The 27,677-nt window shown below is 41.8% G+C and overlaps 1 long non-coding RNA gene across 1 annotated transcript; it reads right to left on the reverse strand.

Annotated features, from left to right (window-relative positions):
* Positions 1-1,261: 1,261 nt before the first annotated feature.
* On the reverse strand, positions 1,262-26,004 carry LOC145399222 (uncharacterized). The gene is made up of 3 exons (XR_013897248.1): positions 25,959-26,004; positions 1,503-1,596; positions 1,262-1,384 (listed from the first exon to the last, which is right to left on the reverse strand). It is a non-coding gene; the product is annotated as an uncharacterized LOC145399222 (long non-coding RNA).
* Positions 26,005-27,677: the final 1,673 nt, after the last annotated feature.

Here is a 27,677-nt window from a genome sequence, read left to right on the forward strand (position 1 = left end):
CACATTCATTACACTTCTTCACTCTGAAATGAGCTACCGGATGCTGGTTAAGATTACATTTCTCACTGAACAGTTTACCACTTTCATCACACTTAACCTTTACTCCTAAATGAATTAATTCATGTTGGGTGAGCTCAGTTCTGCAACCAAACACTTTTCCACACTCCCCACATTTGAACTCCTTCATTACTGAATGAACTACTGAGTGTCGGGTCAGAGAGCTCTTACAACTAAACACCTTCCCACACTCTGAACATCTGAACTTCTCTACAGTTGAGGGAGTGACTGGGTCTTGGACAATACCATTATCACTGAAAAACATTTCTTCATCAACCTCACACTCCAACTTAATATCTGGTTCTTCCTTAACCATTTCCGTTATTTCTTCACCAACCTCACACTCCAACTTAACATCTGGTTCTTCCTTGACCAATTCCATTATTTCTTCTCCAACCTCACATTTCTTAATTTAATGCCTGGTTCTTCTTAAACCATTACCAATACATACATACCTCTTCACTGTCTTCATGCCTACCAACTTAATCTCCACTGTGCCCAACTCACTACTATCTTACTATCTGCCACCAGTAGAGTCACACAAACATCACTTCTATGAGATATTGAAAGGGAGCCTACACAGAGTGGTGCAATGCATTGTGGGTGGAGCAGGTGTAGCATCTAACTGGGAAACCAAACCTCCCCATATTTCCCTGTACATTGCCATTGGTAGGCCCTAAGTCCAACCCTGGTGGGATGCTTTCTATGACAAGGAAGTGTCAGATCAAAACCTGTATGAAAGCTCCAGAGATGCAGTCATTAACCTATGGTAAAAGGTCTACTCTGCCAGTCAGACCAGGGTTAAGTAACAACAACAAGAGCTGTCATCTAAAAAAATGTTCATATGCGATAAATAATGAGAAATGGTCAATAACACTAAATGGGTCATTAGCTACTACTGAACTGTAAACACACAAGTACTGTAAACTCATATGCATAAAAATCAATCCATGGCATGACTATCATGATACAGAAGTTGCCACTGTGCTCTTCATATTAACACTTGTCCTTTAGTTTCTATACACAACCTGTTGAGAACAATCGTACCCTAAGCACAAAAGCAAACTATATTAAATTTAATTCATCAGTACCACTTGGTCTGGGATCCACTTTTACTATGTATCAAATGATACATATTTTTTCAAAATGTGGACCAGTAACATATAACACAAAGACTAATGAACTCAGACAATAATATCAAATTCTTTTGTGCAGCACGAAAGTGTGTGACCTCATTCCAGTTTACACACAGCATTTATAATTCAGGCAGCTCCCTGCTGACCCGACTGTTGATGTGTCTGCTTCACTGATGACTTCAGCTGTGGACCTGCAACAAGAGCTGCCATTAGACCAGCATCTTTCTGAACCTGTTAACATTAAAATGCACTTCATGCACATAGGGCCATGTGTCATCAGGAAGATTTGAATCATATCACAGCCATTACCTTACAGTCAGGATCAGCAGAGTCCACACCAGTTCCTCTGGTGCACTGCCTTGTACATCAGCCATCACACTCCACCTGCTGTCTCACCACCCACCTGAAACACAACACAATTTACAGTAATGGCCAACTAATACTGGTATCAGAATGTGTGTGGTTAAATTCACCACTAATTGGTATTATATTGGAAATGGTTTACTTACATGAGGTTTATGCTTTACGGTACAGGTAAGCCCTTAATTCACGCAAACTTTTTTCACGCGATTTCAGTTATCGACGAATTTTTCGTACAATAATTAAAGCAAAATTATAGCATTCAAATAATTAATTTTAATATACAAGAGAAATAAATAAAATATAAAAATGCCTACCTGCTGCCCCATGTGCATACATATATGTATATGTGTGAGTGTGTGTGTGTGTGGGAGGTCGGTGTACCAATGCACCACACAGTCAGTTTGAATCCGACGGTCGAACCATGCGTGACTTGTGAATCGTTATTTGTGGCTTATTTTTCTGCCTTCCAGTGATTGCTTGACTTGTCTGCCAACATGGGGCCTAAGCGTAGTGCTAGTGATGCATGTGGTAACAAACCAAAACGGACTGTAAAGTGATGTTGCTGACAGAAAGTTGTGTTGGACAAATTTAAGGGAGGAATGTAGGCGACAATTGTCCACCAGGACGATTCCCCATCATTTATTTACATACCAGTTTATCTAGCATGTACAGTACACTAGTTTTTTACTTATATGAGTTATAAAATCCCCCTGAAAATTAGTTATTAAAGTATTAATTAATCAATAATAAATATATTTACAGAATGACAGGGAATCGTCCATGATTTGATGGTGAATTGACTTCATGGTGAATTGTCTTGGAACCGTGTGTTTGGGGTGAGTCAACTGTTCCAACAATAAAAAAGGAGGAACGTAGTATACGGGAGGCAGTGAGGGCCAGTGTACCAGACTGTGCTAAAGTGTCTCCACCTGTGCCTGTGAACTGGCTTGGAACCGTATGTTTGAGGTGAATGAGTCAACTGTTTGGACAATAAAGAAGGCAGAATGTAGCATATGGAAGGCAGTGAGGGCTTGTGCACCAGACTGCAGAAGTGTCTCCACCTACGCCTGTGCTTGTCAGGTTTCAGTGTTAAATTTCTTAACATTTTTGTTGTTTTTCATACTTTATGCTAGTTTATAAGGTGTATGTAGTGCATAAACAGTATTATTCAGATGTAATATAATTAGTAGACATGCGTAATTATGTGCACACACGGGCAGAACATATACGCGAATTTACCACATACGCGAAGGGTCTGGGAACGTAACCCTCACGTGAATTAAGGGATTACCTGTATAAATATGATGGTAGGATTTGCGTGTGTGTGGTGTGTGTGTGTGTGTGTGTGTGTGTGTGTGTGTGTGTGTGTGTGTGTGTGTGTGTGTTCTTACCTAATTGTTCTTACCTAATTGTATCTTTACAGGAATGAGTCAAGCTCGTACTGTCCTGTGTCTTAAACCATATTTATCGTACATATCCTTAAATTTGTGAATTGTTTTGGCACACACCATTTCATTCGGTAGTGCATTCCACTGATCAATTGCTCTGTTTGGGAAACTAAATTTCCTTAAGTCTTTATCACCTCTCTTCTTATGCAGTTTTTTGCAGTGTCCTCTTGCTGATGCTTCCCCATAGGTTAAGTAATCATTTATGTCTATTTTCTCCTTCTCTGATATGCATTTATATAGCATAATCATATCACCTCTTCTCCTTCTCTCCTGTAGTGTTGGTAGATTCAGTTTATTTAGTCTTTCTTCGCAGCTTAGATCCCTTAAGCTTGGTACCCATCTTGTAGTGGCTCTTTGAACTTTTTCAATCTTGTCTATGTGTTTTTTGAGATGAGGACTCCAGACTACTGATGCAAACTCCAGGGTTGGTCTGATGAATGATGTTATTATCTTTCTTAGCATGTCTTCATTTATGTATGTGAACGCTATTCTCATATTTGCAAGCAGTGTATACATGTTCCGTACCTTCTCACTGATGTGGTCAGCCTGAGATAGTCTGTTACTGATAATCACACCTAGGTCCTTCTCTCTTTCTGATGTGTGCAGGGTTTTATTTCCTAACGTATAATCCCAATCAGGTCTTTTTCCACTTTTACAAACTTGATTACATGATACTTGTCCACATTGAATTCCATTTGCCATGTATTACTCCATTCATGAAGTTTATTTAATTCTTTTTGTAGCTCTTTACAAGAGTCTGTGTTAGCAATTCTCCTTTGTATTTTTGCATCATCTGCAAACATACTTAGATAGCTTTCATGTCCAGTGTTACTGTCTATATCATTTATATACACTAAAAACATGATTGGTGCCAGCACTGAGCCCTGTGGTACTCCACTAGTCACTTCTTTCCATGATGAGTAATTTCCCCTTAGCACTGTTCTCATTTCTCTTTTTATGAGAAAATCTTGCATCCAACAATACAGTCTGCCTCGAATTCCTCCTTCATGGTACAGTTTCCATAAAAGTCTTTGGTGTGGTACTGTGTCAAATGCCTTCTTGAAATCTATAAAGATACTGTCCACCCATCCTTCTCTTTCCTGTAATGTGTCTACAGTAGAAGTCCGATTTTTCGGCATCTATGGGACCAGGCAAGTGCCGAAATATCAAAATTGCCGAATTATCGAAAACCCTACCCACTCAGTACCTTATATGTTTCGGTGAACACTATCATCATTACTCATATCATTACAAATGTGTTTGGAGAGAGTACTGTATACTGTTTGATACTGTACAATACTGTAATGAATACAGTACTATACATGAATATGAAAATAAAGAAATTAGTGAACATACTGTATATAAATGTAATGGTGTAGTAGGCCTACAAGTTCACATGCACTTACCTAAACTTATAGTAGGTTCCTTATTTACATATGTACAATAGAAGGGGTTGATTGGAGTCTGCTACTGCTGGAAGAAGTCCACATCTTATGTGTACGCTTCTTGCTAACACCAGTTAACTTTCCACAAGTGGAGGCCATTTTCAAAGCACGCAGATGTTTATACTGTTCACAACACACGGCTGGTCCACTCAGGTGTTACAAAGCTCCTGTCTGATGTTACGGTGCTTACAGCACACTCGAATAGTAATTTCAGAGGTATTTCGGTAAGAAGTTCACAAAGCACACAGAAGAATCAAGAGAAGTCGGCAGCAGCACGGCAACAACTCGGAAGAATGGCGGAAGAATGGCGAAACAGATTCTCTTTCCCATGCTAGACTCACTACATGTTTGTCCTCTCTTTATGCTATAGGAGAAAGAGCTAGCCTCTGAGCTTCATGGCAGTGGTAGACTCGTTCCATCACTTTCACTATCTCACTCACTAAGGCGGGTAAAGGCGGGTAGCTAGCTGGCGAGCCTCATGGAGAATTTCAAGACTGACGAAAAAAATCGGAGAATCTGCCGAACGATCGGAGATTTTCGTAAATGGGACTATTTCTCAAAACTGCCGAAATGTCAGATTTGCCGGGGAATTGGATGCCGAAATATTGGACTTTTACTGTATTACACTGTCATAGTAGCTCAACAGATTAGTAACACATGATTTTCCTTTTTCTGAAACCAAACTGTCTTTCTGTTATCATACTGTGTTCTTCTAGATGATTTACCCAAGCTTTTCTTATAAGCTTTTCTATTACCTTGCTTACAACACTGGTCAGTGATACTGGTTGGTAGTTAAGTGGATTTTGTCTACTCCCTTTCTTGAATAAGGGAACAATGTTTGCTTTCTTCCAAATATCAGGTAGTTTACCTTGACTCAAGGATTTCTTGAAAATTAAAAACAATGGTTTACTTAACTCCTTTGCACATTCACGTAGCACCCAACATGAAACTTCATCAGGACCATTTGCTTTTCCTTTGTCTAATTTACTTAGTTCCTCCTGTATTACTTTTTCTGATGTTTGTATATCTGGTAGTATGTGTGGGCATGCATGTTCCACATAATCCCTGTCAAAAATTTTTTCCTCTCTAAAAACTGAGTGGAATTTCTTGTTTAGTGCTTCACAAATATCCATCTCTTATGTATAGGTGATTCCCTCGTCCGTAATGGATTGTATTTTATCTTTTACTTTGGTTTTGCTTCTGATGTAGCTGTAAAATAGCTACAGTTGATCACTACTTTTATTTATGATATCCTCCTCAAACTGTTTTTGGGCTTCCCTCCTTATTCTTGTATAATCGTTTCTTGCCTGTTTGTAATTATTATATGCCCTTTCACTACTGTGTCTTCTGTATCTATTCCACAGCAAATCTCTTTTTTCTTTTGATTTTTTACATTCTGTACTGAACCATTTCTTTCTTTCCTTTTCTGCTTCTTTGTGCTGTGGGATGTACTTCTGGACTCCTATTTCATAAAGTTCACAGAATTTTTTATAATAACATTTAAATCTTGTCCTCTAAGCTCCTTTTCCCAATCAATTTCTAATAAGTACTTCTTTACGTCATGATAGTTTCCCTTTTTATAGTTTAGGCTCTTTTTATAACTTTCATTACTGTTAACTATGTCATATGCAATCCTGAAGTTTCAATTTAGTACTGCATGGTCGCTTTTGCCAAATGGAGAGGGATATATTAAAGTATCAATATCGTTTTCTTGCCTAGTAAATATGAGATCCAGCATTGAGGGTACATCGAGTCCTCTCTTTCTGGTGGTTTCCCTTACATGTTGCGTCAGGAAAAACTCTTGCACGAGATCCAGGAGCTTTTGGTCCCAACAGCTTTCTTGGCTTATTATATCTAGAGTATTCCAATTTATATTTGTACTAAAATCTCCAGTTAGTATAATTCTTACCGATCTCTCTTCCATTTTATGTAGTAATGCTCTTAAACTCTGAATTGTATTCTCTGCCAGGTCCTCATATTCGTCTCTTTCCCATGTGTTTGATCTGGGCGGCATGTACAAATTGGCTACAATTACTTTCCCTTCAGATGCATTGATTGCTACTGCAATCAGTTCTACTTTTGAGGGTATATCTAATTCTATTTCTTTGACTTTTAGATTTTTCTTAGTTAATATTATAATTCCTCCTCCTTTTTTTTGGTTCCTATCTCTTCTCCATACATTATATTCCTCTTGAGTTTAGTATGTCATTGGATATCCTTGGTGTTAATTTTGTTTCAGTTAGGAATATTATATGTGGTTCATTTTCTCTGACAATCATTCATCTCTAATAATTAAGTTACCATTCCATCCACATTTGAGTACATCAACTTAATCATCTTGTTTATATACTTGTCATGACTTGGTTCTACTACCTCCCTCCTTTTTATTCCCTCCTGTTTATGTACCACTTTCGTACCTGCAATCCTATTACTTCGTAAAAAAAAAAATGTATTCTCCTCCTCTGATCGTCCTTCATTTTTTGTATTTGCTTCCTCCCTCTTCTCTTTCAGTAATTCCAGTTCCTCTTGTGTTAGGCATCTTTTTATCCATACATTTTTGAACTCCTCTTTATCCACAAGATTCTTTCTATTTTTTAGCATCTCCTCCTCGGTGTTTACACTCTGGAAGGTTACCTTTAGGGGTCTTGACTTGCTTCTCTCGTATTTACTTAACTTTGTGTGTGTGTGTGTGTGTGTGTGTGTGTGTGTGTGTGTGTGTGTGTGTGTGTGTGTGTATTTACCTATTTGTAGTATACAGGAATTGAACAATGCTCGTGTTGTCCTGTCTCCACATCCACATTTATCAAGTCTACCTTTACACACATGAATGTTTTTCTCATGCACCACCTCTTTGTCTAAGTTGTTCCAAATATTTAAGTATTTACTTAATATACCTAATTGTGATATACACAGAATGTACTATGCTCGTGGGTTTCCGTCGCTGTTTCTCAATAAGTCAAATTTAGCTTTAAAGTCGTTGAAGTTTTTAGACTGGACGATCTCTTTGTCCAGGCTATTCCATAAGTCTATACTTCTGTAAGGAAAGCTATATTTCTTGATATCCTTCAAGCAGCTTGACTTTTTCAATTTCATTCCGTGTCCTCTTGTTGCTCTCTTATCCCATACAAATAGATCTTCTCGGTCAATTTCATCTACTCCCACCATGGTCCTGAACACTGCAATCATGTCTCTCCTCTTTCTCCTTTCCTCTAAGGAAGGCAAATCCAGTTTTTCCAGCCTCTCTCTGTATGACAGGTCTGTCAGACTGGGGACCATCTTGGTTACTGTTCTTTGTATTCTCTCAATCTTGTTTATATCTTTCTTTTTGTGTGGGGACCACACTACCGCTGCATATTCTAACCCGGGGTGGATCATGGCCACTATCAATTTTTTCATCATCTCATCCATATAATGAAATGCTACTCTTATGTTAGTCAGGAGTTTATAAGTCTCTCCAACTATCTTGTTACTGCCCTTTTCTGGTGACAAACTATCTTGGACCAGCACTCCCAAATCTTTCTCTTCTCTCCTTTTTGTGATTAATTCATTACCCAACAAATAATTCAGTGATGGCCTCCTGGTACGTTTACCCATTTCCAATATTTTACATTTCTTTACATTAAATTTCATTTCCCACGTCCGGCTCCAATCGTGTATCCTATCCAAATCCTCCTGCAGTATTTTACAATCCTCCTCAACCTCTACCTTCCTCAAGATCTTTACATCATCAGCAAACACTCTTGCATAACTGTTCACTCCATCTACCATATGATTTACGTAAATCAGGAACATTACTGGCGCCAACACCGAGCCTTGAGGGACTCCACTTGTTACTTCCCTCCATCCAGACATCCTATCCTTTAATACTGTCCTCATTTGTCTGTCTTTCAAAAAGTCTCTCATCCATTCCAGAAGTTTCCCTTTCAGTCCTCCTATATATTCTAGTTTCCACATTAGTCTCTTATGAGGTACCTTGTCAAAGGCCTTCTTTTAATCTAAGTACAGTAATCACTCCAATATCCGGATCAATAGAGCCATCGGTAGGTTCGGATATTGGTTTTGTCCGGATATTGGGCCCCAGCTTATGGACTTGTACTTACGGACCCTAACACAGAGAAACACCTATACAACTCCCTCCGGACATGCATAGCACCTATTTAACACCCAAATCACACCAATAAGGCACATAAATGACTGAAATAAATGCAATAGACACATAAAATGTGGGTTTAGAAGTATGTTCATACATTAATAAACATTCTGGTACTTATGGACTCTAACCGAACCTAACCTAACCGAACTCTGAAAAACACATTCCTACTGCACATGCATGAGGTAAGTTTAGTATGGAAAGAAGTACAGTATGACACTTTCTGGTAAGTATAGTATGGGAAAAATACAATATGAAACATTCTGGTAAATATAGTATGGAAAATAGTACAACATGAAACATTTTGGCTACTTACAGCAAGTCCCTGGCCACCTCGATGAATAACCGCCTCCTCTCGGACTCTGACAGTAAGAACGATTTCTGAAGCACTTGCACTACACTCTTCCTGAAGTCTTGCACTGAACTTAGTCACTAACACACAGAAGTCCGTTCTTTTCACAGTGTTCACTTTAGTCCAAATAATGTTCCATTAAATTTAAGTGTTGCACATTAACTTTTCCCAAGTTTTTTTTAATTTTCCAAAGCCAAAACAAAGAAGGTTAGTTACGTTAAATTTCTTTTCTACTTAGTCTTTTCTCCCAACTTGAAAACCTTAACACAACACACCCTTTTTTTTCACTGCACAACACTCAAAATTCCCGTGTGGTCTAGTGGAGAAGTTCTTGCTGTTTATTCACTGTCAGAGCCCGAGAGTATCACTGGCAGGCGTCCAAGGGGTGCATCGGTGGGTAGTGGTGATGGCGTACCGACTACAGAAGACTCTGAAGACAGCCGCAAACTCACGTCGAGCGGTGACTCCACTGTAGCTGATGTGCTGGGCTGTGGCTCGGAGCATGAGGGCCTGTCTTGGGGAGGCAACGGAGTGGAACCAGGGCTTGGCACAGCGGGGGTCACGGGCCTGAAAAAACTGTCAATCGTTGACTGACGCAAGGACCGACGATTCTGGCGATTGATGATGCGCTGCCGGAAAGCACGCACTTCCTCCACGAGTCCCAAGGGCCCCATCTCCCTGTCGCAGTCCGGGTGTTCCAGGTAGTCTAGGACGAACTCTAGATGTTCCCTGAGTGCGCTCAGCTTGGGGATGGCTGGAGTAGTGTCCTGCTGGGCGGAGTCTGCATCATCATCGCCTTCGTCGTCGGAATCTTCAAGTTCGGGACTGACACCAGCAACCGAAGACGCGATCTCGATATCAGACAACGTCTGATACCCAGGATCGCACTCGTCGTCGTCCAACCACTCACGAACATCGTCCACATCAACATCGTCGCCGTGCGTACGTAGCCGTGCATGGAAGTCATCCACGTCAAACCCTAGGAAATCGTACTCCACATCCGTTCCGAGAAGCAGACGAGACCAACCATTTTCAAGAGTTTTCAGTGACTTCCTTCCATGCACTAGCCCAGTTGTACAGCGCAGACTTGATGTTGTAGTGGCGAAGGTTTTCCAAAGTCCGCTTGCCTCGAGTGTCACATCCTTCCCTGCGCTCGTCCCTCACCCTCGAGAACCACCATCACCTCGTCCAGGAACTTCCGACGGTACAGGCGCTTTGTTGCCACAATCACTCCTTGGTCCATTGGTTGAATGAGAGCAGTCGTATTAGGTGGCAGAAACATGCACCTAATACGGCCATTCTCAGCAACCAAGTCCTTGTCGCACGGGTGGGCAGGTGCATTGTCGAGGAGAAGGAGAGCCTTTACCTGGTCGCGAGGAATTCCCAGTGTCTTCGTCTGGTAATGTATGACCTCCTTGACGAAGTGATGGTGAAACCAGTCTTTGAAAATCACAGCTGTGAACCATGCTTTCAAAGAATGGTACCATACGACAGGAAGGACATCCATCACCCCACGAAGGCACCGAGGCTGCTTTGCACGGCCAACAATAACGGGCTTAAGCCGGTGCATGCCGTTAGCATTGGCACAACACAAAGCAGATATCCGTTCCTTAGAAAGCTTGCGGCCAGGTACACGCTTCTCCGTCTCATCGGCGAGTGTTCGTTGGCACCGAGCGATAGAATAGGGCCAGTTTCGTCAGCGTTATAGACTTGACCGAGAGTGAGGCCCTCCCTGTCGATCAAGCCTTTCACCTTGTGCCGAAACTCGTCCACTCCATCCTCGTTAGCGTCCAATGCTTCGCCATGTGCTTTACGGTTAGTAAGGCCATGTCGCACCTTGAACGCGAAGAGCCAACCCTCGGATGCCTTGAAGTCTAGGGCGTCGTGAAGCCTTGCAAACTTCTCAGCAGCCTTCAGCTCCGTTCCACGTACCATCACACCAGCTGCACGTTGCTGTCGATACCAAATCAACGTGGAGCGGTCGATCTCTGCATACTTGGGAGTAAACATAACCTTCCTCTCCACGTTGCGTTTGCTTCTCGACGAGAAGTCAGCCGTGTACTGCATGAGCTTGTCTCGGGAACGCTTGATATCAAACAAAGTCGACCGGGCCAGGTTGAACTCGCGGAGAATGCGAGAGGAAGACCAAACCGCTTCTACCTTCTCCAATATCTCCCGTTTCTTCTCCAGAGTCAACACCACTCTCTTCCTTTTCTCAGGAGGTGGGGCCATCATCACACACACTAAGAGTAGGGCAGAGAGCAGCAGGAGGCCTTGCAGCAAGTACGGCACCACCACAAAAGCGAGCACGTGGGCAGCCATTACGAAGAGCGCAGGTCCAGTCGCGGTGAGAGACAGGCGGGAAGTGGGGAGGATGCAGCGGCGCTCTATCGGACGTCGGAGGAATGACGAACCAAAACAATGCTCTCACGCGGCGCGCGCGGCAAGTTCAAATTACGGACGGCAAAAAATCGGTTTTTTTTCCATTTTTTTTGGATTTTCGGACCATTTTGGGAATGTTTGATCCCAGGACGATAAGGTTCGGTTAGTGGGGATGTTCGGTTATTGGGCGTCCGGATATTAGAGTGATTACTGTACACACAATCCACCCAACCATCTCTCTCCTGTACCACGTCAATCGCTCTTGAGTAAAAACTCAACAAGTTAGAAACACATGACCTTCCACTTCTGAATCCAAACTGACATTCAGCCAAAATATTCATCTCTTCCAGACATTTTATCCATCTGTCTTTCAGGATTCTCTCACACAATTTTGCGACCATGCTGATTAGAGACACTGGTCTATAATTCAGGGGTTCTTCCCTGTTTCCTCCCTTGTAAATTGGTACCACATTTGCCCTCTTCCATTCTCGTGGCACTTTCCCCTCTTCCAGTGAGCATACTATTAAACTGTGGATTTTATCCGCCAGTTGTTCTCTGCATTCCTTCAGTACCCAATTAGAAATTCCATCAGGTCCTGGGGCTTTCCTTACATCTTGAGTTTCCAGTAATTTATACACTTCCTGTACCTCCACTTTTATATCTTTTACCACCAGAACATTTCTAATCACTCCCTCCCCTTCCACAAACTCCTTTTCTTTAGTGAAAACTGACTGGAAACGTTTGTTCATTATTTCTGCTTGCATTGGTGCATCCTTAAAGACCTCTCCTTCTACTTTCAGTTTGGTGATTCCTTCCTTTTGTTTCAGTTTGCCATTAACAAATCTATAAAACAGTTTGGGTTCATCCTTGCATTTGTCTATTATAACTTTTTCAAAATTCCTTTCTTCTTCTCTACGTATTCTTGTGTATTCATTTCTTGTTCTTTTATATTCTTCTTTTGTTCTGTTGTTGTGAGAGAGAGAAAGAGAGAGAGAGAGACTGTCTGTTTGTAAGGCGGGGTGGTGGTTACCGGCCTCCCAGCAGTAATATGACCGATTATGGAAAACTTTTCAAGTACATAGTGTTTGTGGTGGATTTTGGTCTTCTGGAAGTGTTATCAAAGTGCTATTATTATGGAGGGCTAGTGTAAGCCTTAGTTGTGTCACCAAACCTCTGCCACACATAAGGACACTGGCAAAAAAACAACAAAAATTGCCCCCTTTCCACACTCACTCAAACTCCCTACATGCACTTCCCAGGCCATCTGATGCAATCAGCTTGAGCTGAAAGATTGGTGAGCTTTATGACACCTTGTTTTTCATTTCTGGCTAAGTATTAACTGAGATATGAAGTTTAAAAATAGACAATTTTCACAATTTCTCTCGGGAATGTCCAGTTGTGGGAAGGGTTTGCGGGAAGATGTGCCAGACGGGATAGGTTAATGTAGAAAATTTTTGATTTTTTTTACCCTTAGACATGCACTACCCTCTCTGCCCACTATCCATGTTCATGGCACCCCAGTCCCTCTCTGGTGTAACCACACTTTCCTGGGGCTCCAGCTTGAAGGCACAGTACTAACTTCGAAGGCACACATTGATTATTTACGGGTGTCTTGCATGAAATGCCTTTCCCTCCTAAAATGTTTAACAGGTTTCTGATGGGGTGCCACCTGGGAGGTCCTATTGAAGTCTTACTGAGCGTTTAACAGGAACTGGATTATGGCTGTACTATCTATACAGAAAACCCTTCATAAGTTGAACTTTTAGAGAACGGAATCTTCGGTAAGCCATACTCAGGCCAAGATGCAGAGGTAGGGGGACAAAGGTGGCACCAGGTGGATATGTGGCCACCAGAAGGGTTGGCAAAAAAAAAAAACACTTTTTTTTTTTTAAAGCCCATCCCACCTGGGTTTTTTCAGTTTTTTCACAAAATACCCGAAAAACCCGGGCAAAAATGGTTTTTTTCAAAGTTTACCTGGGGTAGGGGGGTTTCAAGAATACTCCCCCAGTATCCCCGCTTGTCGTACGAGGCGACTAAAAGGGTTGGTGGTGGGTTAGTGCCCCACCCCGTAAAAAGAACTAACTAAAAAAGCAAAAAAAAAGCAAAAAAACCTTAAACTTAAAATAATGTTTCTGCCATACATAGTTACGAACACCCCAATAAAATCTTATTTTTCACACAGTTCTTTGAATGAGGGAAATGAACACAATCATGTTTTGACCTGTTTGGCTGTTATCCTTGGGCTGCCTGCTACACAGCAAAACATGCTTCAACATGAGAGGCTTGAAAGCACTGCACAACTCATGAGCTGGCAAAGATCAGTCCACACTACACAATTGTAGGAGAAGGAGTCATTTGCCTTGCTACCCTCCTTTCTTTGGTAATTATATACTTGCATTTCTCAGTCTTCTAAATAATTATTACTGAAAATTCTATTGCATAAGTGATTTCACACATCATCATAACAGTACTAATAGCCTTTGGTAACCAAATATCTAAGCCAATAAAATACATCTATTTTAAGCAGAAAGCAATATTTATAATATATTTCTATAGAATTATTGATACTTGGTAATGATATGAGACAACATATAAGTTAACTCCAGTAATGATTACTGTTATATAACAAATTTACTCCAATCCTTAATAAAACTAAAAACCATAACTATCAAAAACAATTTTGTTCTTAATTTCAAAACTTTCAAAATTACAGACAGGTAGTGCTGGCTGTAAAATCTGTATTCACCACACTACATGTGGACGTATAAAAACTGAATCTGCTGAGAAGGAAAGCGATGTAGAATATTCTTAAGATGAAGAAAACTTTGACCGGATTTTTTGAAATTGCAGTAAGGAATGTTGTTATTTTTCAGGAAATATTATTTCATGTTGGTAAGTCATTTAGAAGTGAAGTGTCATTTTTATTTTATCACTGAGGCTAAGAATTGCATTCTTACTTGAAATTAAAAATGTTCTTTTGTTATATTGGTTGGGTAACATGACAAGAACCATAATTTACTGTGACACAAAAATGTTATCATTTCAAACAAAAAGGATATTGGTTATAAAAGCTATTAGAAAAATAGAAGTATTATGAATGGTTATGGAAAAATCAAAGAACAATATTCATATCTGCAAAGAGCATGTTTTGCTTATGTTGGTGATGAGAAATGTCATAAGCTTTTCTTTTAATCACTAGGAGTATGCTTCCAAGATATTATATTATAAATACTTGGCAGTGTTTTTTTTTTTGTGAAATAAAATATGATTAAGTAGCTATTATTTACTTCTGATATTATGTACAAAGATATAACAATTTAATCAAATAAAACTGATTATTTTATAAAATAAATTATTTAAAAAAAAACAGTAAAGTAGGTGAAATAGTGGGTTTTTATCAAGTAGGTTTTACTGAGAAAACCCGGGTGGGTAAAACCGGGTTACCCACTTCTGGTACTAACCCTGGACGCCAGTCTGCTGCTTGCCTGATTTCACCGGCTTTGAAGTCTCAGATTATCTTGAAGTTATGCAGAAAGTCGGTGAGAAGAACATTAATGAAGATGATGTCATCCAGTGGCTTGATATGGATGCAGATGATCCTGGGTATCATCACCAAACACAAGAAGAAATTGCTGAGTCCGTGGTTGGGAAGAAAGATGAAGATGATGATGACGTGGAAGAGAACAGTGATGTTGGACGCGAGAATCCATACAAATTATCCCAAGTTCGTGAAGCAATGGATGTTGTCATATCTTGGCTGGATTATGTTGATCATACAGAAGCACAAAATTTTTATACTCATGTAAGGGAGTTGCGAGGCTTGGTTATTCATCACCAGTATTCGCAGCAGAAGCAGGTGATGATTCATGACTTCTTTAAGCTATACCAAGGTGTCGGCCTATCCCTCCTGATTCCAGCAGTGATTCTGCTTCTACAGCTCTTCAGATAGCCAGCACTTCAAGTAGTGTTGGCACAGACACCGAATAATGTCTGTGTGTGTGTTTATGAAAACTGTACTTTGACTAAATGAAAAAATGTGTGCGTGTGACTTAGTGTTAAATGACCATGATTAAAGTTCAGTATTATTATTACTGCAAGTGTTACATTGCAGTCTATTATAGTAATTACATTTAATTCTTAATGTTCAGTGAAATAAATACTGGGTATTGTTTAAAATGTTATGTTAAAGTGTGAACTCCACCACCTCAGTCTCTAATACAAGCTGCTGAAGGGTCTGTACTACCTCTACCTAAAGATGAAATTAGGTGCACTAAGTTTTTTTTTTTTTCTTTCTTTCTTTATACATTTATACACTGTATATGCTCCTTTACTTTAGTGCTGAAAAGACAAGTATTAAGTATTGTCTTTCCAATATGGGAGTGAAAATCCATCTCCAACACAAGCTGCCATCTGTACTACCTCTATGAATGATTTTCTACCAGTTAAAGGTATATTAAATGCACAGAATTGTTTTTTTTTTGCCATAACTTATTTATGTATGCTCCTTTAATTTAGTGTTGAAAGGACAAGTACTAGGTATTGTCTTTGCAATTTTCAGGGGGTGAAAATTCGGTAAGATGGAAAATTCAGTAATTTGAACCAAGGTAGAGCCCCACATAGTTCGACTTGTGAAGGGTTTACTGTATATGGATCCACCTCCCCCCCCTTTTGCGTAAGCTTGATGTAATCCAAAATTCTGCCCTCTGGATAGCACTTGGAGCACTTTTTTTTTTTTTTTTTTTTTTTTATGTGTCCGACTCTGGGCAAAGGCTTCAGGGCCTATATCTCGGGGGCAGTAGCCTATTCCAAGGCCCAGTAGTCCTCCTACACCTCCATGTCACCACTTCAGCGCTAACACCCACCGTCCATATTGAATACATGCTAGGGCTGTCTCATACAGGACTGGTGCATTGGTATTAGTGGGGGTACTTTTATGACATGTCGGTGGGTCATCTGGTAGATCAGGAAAGTCTGCTTTTATGAAATTCAAATCCTTAAACTGTTTCCTGCCCCAGCCGGGATTCGAACCTGGGCAGGACTGCAGGCCACCTCTACCGATTCAGCAACCGCCCCCCCCTCCTTGCCGGCTGCTAAAACGCATGCAGAGGCAAATGTGTTGCTCCTGGAGCGATGGCGAGTGTTCCAAGATTGTTTGTTCCTGTACAGAAGTTTCCCTTCCCATCCCTTGGTTGTCCTTTATGCCCATCCCAGTATCTCCCATGATGACCCATCCTGGCCTTTAACCCCTTAACCGCGGGGCGTCACTTTCGTGACGCTTGGGAGCAAAGGATCATATCGCGGGGCGTCACTTTTGTGATTCTGTGTTATTTTAAATTCGCCCGGGCTTTCAAGTGGGGGCTCGTATCATCTATCAGTACTGCCAATGTCCATCACTAGTCAGCACTCCTAATCTCATCTGTATTCCCATCCATTGTTGACAATTTAGCTATTTCTCCCCGTTCTTGACTCCCCTCCGTACCTCCCCTCCATTACCCTATCCTCTCCCCAGCCCGGCCGTGCTATGCTAAGTAAATCTTCCCTGGAATTTTTCATTGATTTCATCCATTGAAATAAGCCCTATGCCCTATTCTTATACCAAATAATATATACATGAAAGAAATACCGTAAGTGAGAGTGCCATACACCTAGAATTAGGTAATTATCACCTGACAACACCTCACGTGCACTCATTCGCTAATTTTCGCTGTTTATTTCCCCTTGAAATATGCCGTATAATCTATTTTCGTAATAAAAATATATATAAGAAAGAAAGGGAGAAGCCTAAGTGATATTTACATTCACCTGGAACTACCTAATTTATCATGTATTGTCTTAGTTTCCTGCCAATCATTTCATTGCTATATATTAGCAGGTCTCACAAGGCTGAAGTTGGCAGTATTGAACTCACCCTCGCCAGGCGGCAGGAGGCCACCACTATCAGTTCACTGTCGTCTTTCAAGGTGAAAGTATGTCGGATTCGCTCCTGCTAACTTCCACCGCTTTTTAGCCCCATGCAAAAGGCCCTGTGACCTCTACCCCCTACTAAACCTCGTGTGGAAAGAGGTAAAGGCCTGACAATTGAAAGAAAGTGACTACGATCTTTCTGTTGAGTAAAACAGTGCAAGTGGAATTGTAAATAATGTGTAAACAGCAAGTGAAAGCAATGAATGTAAACATAAGTGAACAGTGGAAAATAGTTTTATAAGTTACTTCAAGTGACAGTGCATAACACAGTGTAAATAAAATAGAAATGTAAATAATGTAAATAAAATAAAGAACATACATAGAAATGTAAATGAGTAGTATTATAAGAATACGAGTATATATACTAGGAGTAATGAAAGTGAAAGTTTCACTCTAGCATGTATTATTCATACATGCTAGAGTGGAACTTTCACTTTCATTACTCCTATGAGTTATGAGAGTGAAGATGAAAGTGACATTCACTCTCAATGCTAGTATACAGGGCGAGAAAGTGAATGCTACGTACAGTAATCCCGCATATTTCGCGGTAGTTACGTTCTTGTAACCCCCGCGAAAAGTCAATTCCGCGAATACTCTATTAACAATTGAAAACTTGCACTTGTGTCCACCATGCTGCCCATCACACAGTCCATGTCCATACTGATTGCGAGACAATTCGCCGTCAGACAATTCCCCGTCAAAACATGGACGATTCCCCTTCAGAACAATTCGCACCCTGGACGATTCCCCGCCATTCTATAAATATACTAATCAATACTTTCATCAATATACTTATTATTAATTAATCAATACTTTAATAACTATATTTCAGGGGGATCCAGCAAAGTCTATGTTCAGTAGCGTAGGTTCTGGATATTATTTATTAGTTGCACCTTTAGTCAATAATTAACTTGTTTCTTCCTCGCTGTAGTCGCCTTTGAATTATATTCTAGCGTCACCCATAGCTATCTTCATTAATGAAGGCGAATTGTTTTGTGTTTGTTGTGACTGCGAATTGTCCCGAAACCTCCATACTCATCCCGAAATACCTTCTTACAAGATTGAAAGCACATACTCCATTATGAAGGAAAAACGTAAACACCGTACTGTAATACACAATTATCTACACATTTATTAACAAAACAGTACAAAATAAAAAGATGCATTAACTGGTGATAGCAAACACTCGCACGGTCGTTTCTTAGCTTGTCCAGTAACACAATTTTCTCTGCTAAGGTCATAACTTGATCGTTTTGTCACTTTGGAGTTCTTACTAATTGTATTATTAGCCTTTGGTGATGCTGGCTTACGTCCTGGGGCCATGTGGAAAGCAAGTGGGAGGAAAGAGGCTCATATCATAGTGTGGTTACAACCACAACAGCCACTTAAGGCAGTCAGGCGTGGACTGAAGACTGCGGCGCATAGAGCAGTGTTGCCATATCCAAACAACGAAATTATGCTAGGGCAATGAAAAAATTATGCTAGATTGAGCATATTTGTTCCAAGTAAAAAATGAATTATGCTAACTTGAAGCTAAATGATAAAATTCTATACATATTCGTGCAACATATTAATTATGTATTGTTTACTATGAAAATATTAAAATGAACCTACATACAGTAAGAGGATAAATATCGGTATCTACCCATACTGCTTTTTCCCACGAAACTTACGTTTTTCTGATGGATTTTGATGTGATTCGTTCGATTTTGAGCATCATTTCCGTCGGAAATAACCAGATTTTGAGATATGACCCCCCCCCATCCCCTTGAAATAATGAGGGATCTTTGGGGAATCGGGGGTTATAGGGAGGGGGGGAAACACAGAAAATGGTCATTTACGACTGAAATGAAGCTGAAAATCGAATGAATCATACCAAAACCCATCGGAAAAACCTAGGTTTCATGGGTAAAGTACGAAGCTCAAACTTATTCTAACCTAACCGAACCAAACTGAACCTAACCTAAAACCTAATCTAACCTAACCTAACCTAATCCAACCCAACCAAGCCCAAACTGAAAGTAACCAACTATTCAAACATCATCTTACCTTATTCCTCTCTCTCTCTCTCTCTCTCTCTCTCTCTCTCTCTGATTTGTAGCTTTTATAAAATTATTCTAAAAATATTCCATTCCATTCTAAATTATGCTAGAATGATTCTAAAACTTCTAATATGCTAAAAAATATTCCAGACTCGAAAATTTGATCAAAATTATGCTAAAAGAATAAAATTATGCTAGATATGGTAACACTGGCAGAGGGGCCACGGGAAAGGGACAGAGGGTGGCGTGAGTTTACCGCGCTACAATTGGAAGCTGCGGGAATTTCAATTTTTTTTTTTTTTATGTATATTCAAGGATATTTTTGTTGAACTTATTAATGCTAAGATAATCCGCGAGAGGGCAAAACCGTAGACAAAAAATCCGCAAAAAATGCGGGATTACTGTATTTTACTGAAAGAAATTGAATCCCTACAGTGACAATAAACTACTACTACTGAAGGAAACTTATGGATAAAGACTGCAGATATATATAAGTGTTCTATAGTAATAGAAATATAAACTGTGAGTGTTTTTATGAATAATAAATGACACCACCAGCGGCGAACGATCGGAAATGGGATGGTCATACGCCCTCGTAATATTAATTGCTTTCAGTGTTTTTTTTTTTTTCTTTTTGGAGTATGGATTCCAAACTATTTGAGAATCATAGAATAGTGTTTCTAGTGATAATATCAGGTTCTGGTAATCATATTACGAGTTGTCGGAAAGTGTAAAGTGGAGACTTCGTTACCCAACTTCAGAGGTCTCCACAAGTCCTACAGTACTCGACGAAGGCTCAACAAACACCCCACGAGAAAGGTGAAGGTATGTGCCATAAGCATATGTGATTTTAACATTCTAGGACTAATAACTGATTTTTGGCAAATATTTTTAGAGAGTCTGTCGGAGCACGAATATGCCCGCGGGAGCCGCAAGTCAAAGCAAAACAAGCCCGCGGTTTAAGGGTTAAACCCTAAAATTCTAACAGAATCGACTGATCCTTTTTCAGGATTACCGGTACACAAGATACCGAATGTGATCGACAGAGGGGCATTTGGGAAAAGATGCAGACGCTAGGCTTCGGCCTGATTATGACGTATATCGATGCAAACCAATGAGAACTAAGTTTTGAGCAGGGAGGAGGGGGGATCCTGGCCCGTACCCATGGTGGGGGAGGGGGTGATTCCCCCACCACCCTGTGGCCACCTTCCTCTACCCCAATACAGTAATCACTCTAATATCCGGATGCCCAATATCCGAACATCCCCACTACCCGGACATAATCGTCCGGGGATCCAATATTCCCAAAATGGTCCAAAAACCCCAAAAAATTAAAAAAAAAAAAAAAAACGAATTTTTTCTACCTGTAATTCGAGGTGGCCATGGACTTGCTGTAAGTAGGCAGAATGTTTCATACTGTACTTTTTTCCATACTATACTTACCTCATTTCACTCTTTAATGTCCTTTATTGGTGTGAATAGGGTGTTAGGAGCTATGCAGGTGCAGTAGGAAGGTGATTTTCTGAGTTAGGCTAGGTTAGGGTCCATAAGTACCAGTCCAGGAGCCAGTCACCAGAATGTTTATTAATGTATGAACATACTTCTTTTGCATTTATTTCAGTCATTTATGTGCCTTATTGGTGTGATTTGGGTCTTAAATAGGTGCTATGCATGTCCAGAGGGAGTTGTATAGGTGTTTCTCTGAGTTAGGGTCCATAAGTACAAGTCCATAAGCTGGGGCCCAATATCCGGACAGAACCAATATCCGGACCTACCTATGGCTCTATTACGTCGGATATTGGAGTGATTACTGTACCTTTGTTCCCTCTCCCTCTACCTCGCATCTGACTGCCTCCTGCTCCCTCCCTCCCCCTCCCCCACCATCCTCCATCATGCCGCCATGGTTCCTCTCTTACCCCCACCCTCTCTGTCTCCCTGGGGAGGGTTATATCCCCCCTACCCACCCTCCACACCCCTGTACTCCCTCTCTGCCTGTCCTCTTTGTCTTGTGATGTCTGTCTCCCACCTCTATACCCCCGAACCATCCCTTCAGGCCTCTCCCCACCCCACCCTCACCCCCGGCATTACGCTATCCGCTTACAACTCCCCCACCCCCCGCCGACTGTTATGTCATTGTTACTATTCATGTCGCATGTTTACATTCAATACCAGATCATGTTTGTGTAATTGTGTACACCGACGCACGAAACATAGAATGTACGTTTTTTCATGTATGTTAGTAATGTTTGTTTTTTGTAGTAATATTGTGTGTTTGTCTATCTCTTACACCATTATCATTATTTTGCATGCTTTAGCTTTTTTTTCCCCTTGAAATTCTTACAGCTACTTGATTTGACAACTCTGAGGGGAGGGGAGGGGGGGAAGGGGTGATGGGAGAGGGGTGAGGGGGAGTGGGTGCTGGAGTGTATAACACCAAGAAGAGGATTTTGCATGCATTTGTTTTTTTTTGTTTTTTTGTTTTTTCTTTTGACAGCTACACAGCTATGAGGGAAGGGGACGGGGGTAGGGAAGGTGGGGAGGGGAGAAGTGTTGGGGGAAAGGGTGTTGGGAGTGAGTAAGAAACACCGACATTATTTTGCATGCTACTGAAAAAAAAAAAAAAAAAAAAAAAAAAAAATGAGCTGGAAAATTCTGAAAGGGGGTAGGGGGAAGGGAGGAAAAGAGGGGGAGTGATAGGAGTCAGTGAAGAAGGTCATGGGAGGGGAGGAATGGGGAGGGAGCGCATAGAAAACTGGAGTAGCCGTGATTGAAACGGTAACTTTATTCAACTTTGACTGGCTATAGCTCATGAGCCAGTTGGTCTAAAATGCTTTGGTTTGCAGCATAAGGTGTGTAAATTCAAGCTGCAAACCTTGAGCATAACACTTTTTATTTCAGTAAGAGTAAAAAAATTGGTTCAACATACAGATTTTCACGCCAGTACAGTCGATTGAATTGCGTGTCCTAGGAGTAAAGTTCCTGTGTTCCGTTCCCCATTCATGCCTCGCACTCCTTCTCCCGGTTGTCCTTGCCTCTGCATTTCCTTTCCCCTTCTCTTCTGTCTCTCTCGTCCCCCCCCTGGTTCCCTCTCCTCTCCTTTTTTCACTTAGATCTCCACGCCCCATACACCAAGTCCACAGACCATCCCTGTGACCTACCCCTCTATGGTGAATTAGTGCCCCTTTCTTACGCTATTTTCATATTTTTACATGTGGCTCTCATGTTCCCTCCCCTCCCTCCACCACGGCAGCAATCTTTGTCCCTTCCCTTTCCCTGTGGAACATGGAAACTAGATGGGCTTCACCCTATCCTTGCTGCTGAGCTTTTTGCCATCCTGGGCACCTTGAAGTTTATCAGAGATTCACCTCCCCCCCAGTCATTACTTTTTTCTTACTCAATCTTTCCTAGTGTTCTTGTGCTCCAGGCGACCGTCCTCTCATCACAAACTTGTCTTCGACTCGCACTCCATTCTTCTTCTTCCCCATGCTCGAGGTTTCACAATACATTTTCAATGGGTCCCTACTCACACTGCCATACTTGGCAAAACCGTAGCTGATGCTGTGGCCACACTGGCCCATGACATAAATGACACTGAATCCTGTCCTCTTGACTTTTCCTCCTTCTCATCATACACCTTTTGCACACCCTTCAGCTCCTGGAACTTTGACATCCCTGACTTGCTTCGCAATACAAGCCGCTTGGCATCTCACTCATCATCTGCTCCACAGCCTTGGTTTCACTTCTCCAGCCATGACCTAGACACTGCAGTGGTCCATTTATGGCTTGCCCACACTGCCCTCACAGCATACCTGCACAGGGTAGGCCTGTCCCCTACTCCTTCATGCCCATGGTGTGGTGACACAGATGAGACCAACCTCCACTTCCTCTTCTGGTGCCCAAGGCTCTTATCTGTCAGAACCTTCCTCAGTTCAGCCTTGGCCGCCTGCAGTGTTCATGACTTCACACTCCCTGTTCTGCTAGCTGGTGCTGGGCTCTCAGAGGGACTCAAGGCCAAGGTGCTATGCCTCATGAAGCATTTCCTCCACGTCACGGGTCAAATTCGTCGCCTGTAAACCCCGCTGGTGAGACGAACCTCCCCTGCTTTTCTTCAAGACACCGTTGATCATTAGCGCATAGTCATCCCTGCAGGACTCCACTTCCCAGTGTTCCACTTCCACAGGGAAGGGTGTATTAGCTTCACTGCTTTTCTACCCTTCAATCTAAGAAGAAGGTGGTACAAATTGCCTTTTTCCAATCACTTCTTGCAGTCACAATGGAACAGTTAACTGTGTTGCTTAAGTATCAAAATCACATATATACCATGAGATCATGAGTTTGTTAGGAAAATCTGAACTTTATTGCCGGGTCCTATTTTTTGGAGTTTTTTTTCTTCCATTTGATAGTTTTTTAGTTCATTTGAGTGTTTTGAGGCCTCATATGTTGTGAAAATGAATAATAACCATAATATGACTAAGACAATCTTAGTTACCCCCTAACCCTGCAGGAGCTCTTGATTGCCACCTAACCTAACCTAACCCAACCTAACCTAACAAAAGTAACCTAACCTAACCTAACTTACCCTGATGGTCCTTTTTGGCTCATCTGACAAGCTAAGCTAAGCTATCTTAACCTAAGCTAACCTAACTCAATATCATGGATATTTAAAAAATTCATAAACAATAGAAATATTCATTTGCACACAAAAAAAATATATACAAGCATACACTACACGACAGTACAAATCCACTAGGAATGGTAAGATTGCCCACTGGAGAAACAGCAATAAAGGAAATCTATCTATCTATCTATCTATTGCCAGACGCCTCAATCCCGTTTGGGGTGGCCACAAACAAATCGCCTCCAGGTCGCCCTGTCCCCCGCCATTTCACTGCCCTGCTCCCAACTCACACCCCCCTCTCTCATATATCTCTCCACCCCATCCCTCCATCTCATCCTCGGCCTCCCCCTCCCTCTTCCCCCCTCCACCTCACTCACATACACTCTCTTCGTCAGTCGTTCACCCTCCATCCTCTCCACATGGCCAAAGGAAATAAATAATCAATTTATAGTATCGGTCCCACAATGATTTTTTCATCCAACCTCGGTGTTTCCAGTGGGGTCTGGTGTTATTCGTTTGATTTTGACCTTCACTTCTATCAGACATTAATAGTTTCCGAGATGTGACCCATTTTCTGTTATCACAGAAATTGCTGATTTTTTACAAATTTAAGTCAAAATCATCAATAATCACACCAAAAACCACTGGAAACACCCAGGTTGGATGTTGTTCCAATACTGGAAGCCCTGGAAAGATGGCAGGGTTTGAAGTAAAATAATCCTACCCTAATGTAACCTAACCTAACCTAACCAACCTAACCTAAACCCCCCCCCCCAACAAGGTCTAACTTACCTTACTCCGGAGATGGTGGGTCAGACTCCATTGGCTGCACACCCAGAGATGCTTTTCTTGTCGCAACTGAAGTCGTAACAGTGAGGACACTCCACCTCACTCTGAAGGATGTCGTGCCGACGCAGAAAATCGACAAAAGCCTCAGGTTCTTGGTAGAAAGCCTTGAAAATCTCCCAAGGCTTTAGTGCACACCCAGTACACGGGGGAGACATGGCGGGACTGACTTTTAAATCTGGCGGAGTGCGGGAAACTTCACTCACTGGCGGAAGGAAATTAAATGTGATTGGTTGATGAAGAGAGAGAGCTGTGATTGGCTTTCATAAGTCACATGCTTCCAACGCTGTCAAGTCGGTGTAAAGGGATTAATCCCCGAGCTCGACCTCATCAGATCATATAGCCCAGCTAGGGTTACGGGAGAGCGCTACCCCTCCCAGCACAGCAGCCACCAGGCAGGGTGCGAACTCGCAACCTCACGATTGCGAGCCCGACACCCTACCATTGAGCTACCGCGCTCCCCAAGTCGGTGTAAACATCATCAAATGCATAAAAAAAAAACGGTTTAAAATGTATATAAAATTCTGACACCAATGTAAGAGGGACTGCTGGTGGTAAACATGGCTGCACAGCAGCACGGCCCAGGCTCTTGCTGTACTGAACGAAAAAATCAGTAATATCATAAACCATTTATTTCTGAGAGCAACAACACATCCTGGTGAGTACAGCAACATGCCGATAAGTAGAATAAGTTCCAGTTTTCTGTGGGACCAATACTATAGACTGACCAAATAAATACCGTTTGTTGTAAGTGGAGTCGCCACGCTCGCCTGGTAAGGAATTGCCACAAAAAAACGAACATAGCAGAACGAGCGTCAATGTGGCTGAGGTTTGACCCCAACCCAGGCAGACCACCGCCGACCTTGCCCATCACACTACCCGGCTGACGTCACGATCACGTGACGAGTGGAGAGGTCTCCCTGTATGGATGGACTTGCCCCAACCCGCAAGAATGTTCCAGCTGGGGGAACGGCCCAAACGCAGCCTCCGAATGAAGGCCTCAGATGGCTGGTTGGGTGCAGCTGTGAAAACTAATACGCGTTCGGAGCTGTGTAGACTGTCAGGGATAACTGTGAAAACAGTCCTAAATTAACATACGATTACGGGATGCAGCAATAACATTCTAGCAGAAGAGGAGTCAACAGTTTAACTTACAGTTGATGTTACCCTCAGCCTCCACCGCCTCCAACGTCTGTCTTCAGTACAACGCGAACGCCTATCAACTGAGGGAGTGGGAAAACATTGAATTTGCCTGACGCTAGACCTCACCCATGCTACCGCTTTCAAAGTGCCTGAAATATGTGATAATCTTGCAAAACATGTACAGCTGCATACATCAAATTTCTATAACATTTTTCCTGATATATTAATATAAAACAACATATTAAAATAACGAACAGGAATACCTATTACACCTCTTTACTAACATGGGTCGCAGCAAGATGGCGGCCATATTGCTTCAAAATTTAGAAATGTTTCATCTACGATAACAATAGGGCTATTAATGGGATACTTTCAAAACTAGTATTCCGGTAGATGTCACCACCATTGGGACAAACACAGTCCCCGCACTGTTTAAAAATCATATTTTTCATTGTTAAATATATACACTGTTGTGTGAAAATGTGAATCATATTAATGTCATATACGTAATATAAGTAATACAAGTAGAACTTTTTTTTTTTTTTTTTTTTAATGCTAGGAAGGAACCAAAGGCCACGAGCCCGCAAAAACTGATCCTTCCAAAAGAAGAACAAAATACAAGAGAGAGCCAAATTCAAGATCCGATCATTTCGAAATGCATGGACACACTGCGTTTGAAAGACTGGAGATCATAGGAAGCAGGAAATACAGACAGAGGGAGACAGTTCCAGAGTTGACCTGTTGCATAAATGAAGGACTGGGAGTAACGGTTAACTCTTGCGTTAGAGAGTTGGACAAAAAAGGGATGAGAGTTTGCTGCTTGACGGGTGTTACGCGCCCGTCGTAGAGGTGGAGGAATGCATGCAGACAGTTCAGAGAAGCAGCGACCATTGAAGTAGCGACAGAAAAGAGATAAAGATGCAACAGTGCAGCAAAGAGACAGAGGTTGATGAGAGCCAGTAAGAGGAGGAGAGTTAAAGAGATGAAAAGCCTTTGACTCCACCCTATTGAGAAGAGCTGTATGTGGTGAACCTCCCCACACATGTGAGTTGTACTCCACACAGGGGCAGATAAAACTAGTGTATAGAGTCAACAATTGTGCAGGGGTAAAAAGGAACGGAGTCGGCTTAGCACACCTAATCTCTTGGAAGCAGATTTTACAAGAGATGTAATATGATCTTTCCAAGATAAGTCCTGAGTAAATCAAACCCCAAGCATGTTCAAGGATGATGCAGGATTAAGCTGAGTATTGAAATGCGTGGCTTTGACGGACACACATACAGTACTCCGGAATATTCCGGAGAATACCGTAGTATCCCCGACATCGAGGCGAACCGGAAGCAGCGGAGTTCACCCTCAAGAATGCCGACACCCCCACTCGGACCCCACAGGGTAGCCGCCACCAGCCACCACCACTCCGGGCAACAACGACGTATGTCAGCCCAGGCCGTGCGCCCCTGTGACACTCAACCACCACGCCGCCGCCACCGTAGGCAAAAGACACTACCTTCGCGTGGCGGAATCACCGAGTTAGCTAGGGGTGGAGTCAGAAACAATACTCCAGGCAGCGCCCCTCTGGCAGAGACGATCTATGGTCACTCCCACAGTGAACAGGTAGAGACGATCTATGGTCGCTCCCATAAAACCCCGGTAGAGACGTTCAATGGTCGCTCCCATAACATCCAGGTAGAGACGATCAATGGTCGCTCCCTTGGCCCTCCGGTTGAGATG

This window comes from Coenobita brevimanus, chromosome 48 (assembly GCF_032717465.1).
Source record: "Coenobita brevimanus isolate Jiangsu-jjx chromosome 48, ASM3271746v2, whole genome shotgun sequence".
NCBI lineage: Eukaryota > Metazoa > Arthropoda > Malacostraca > Decapoda > Coenobitidae > Coenobita > Coenobita brevimanus.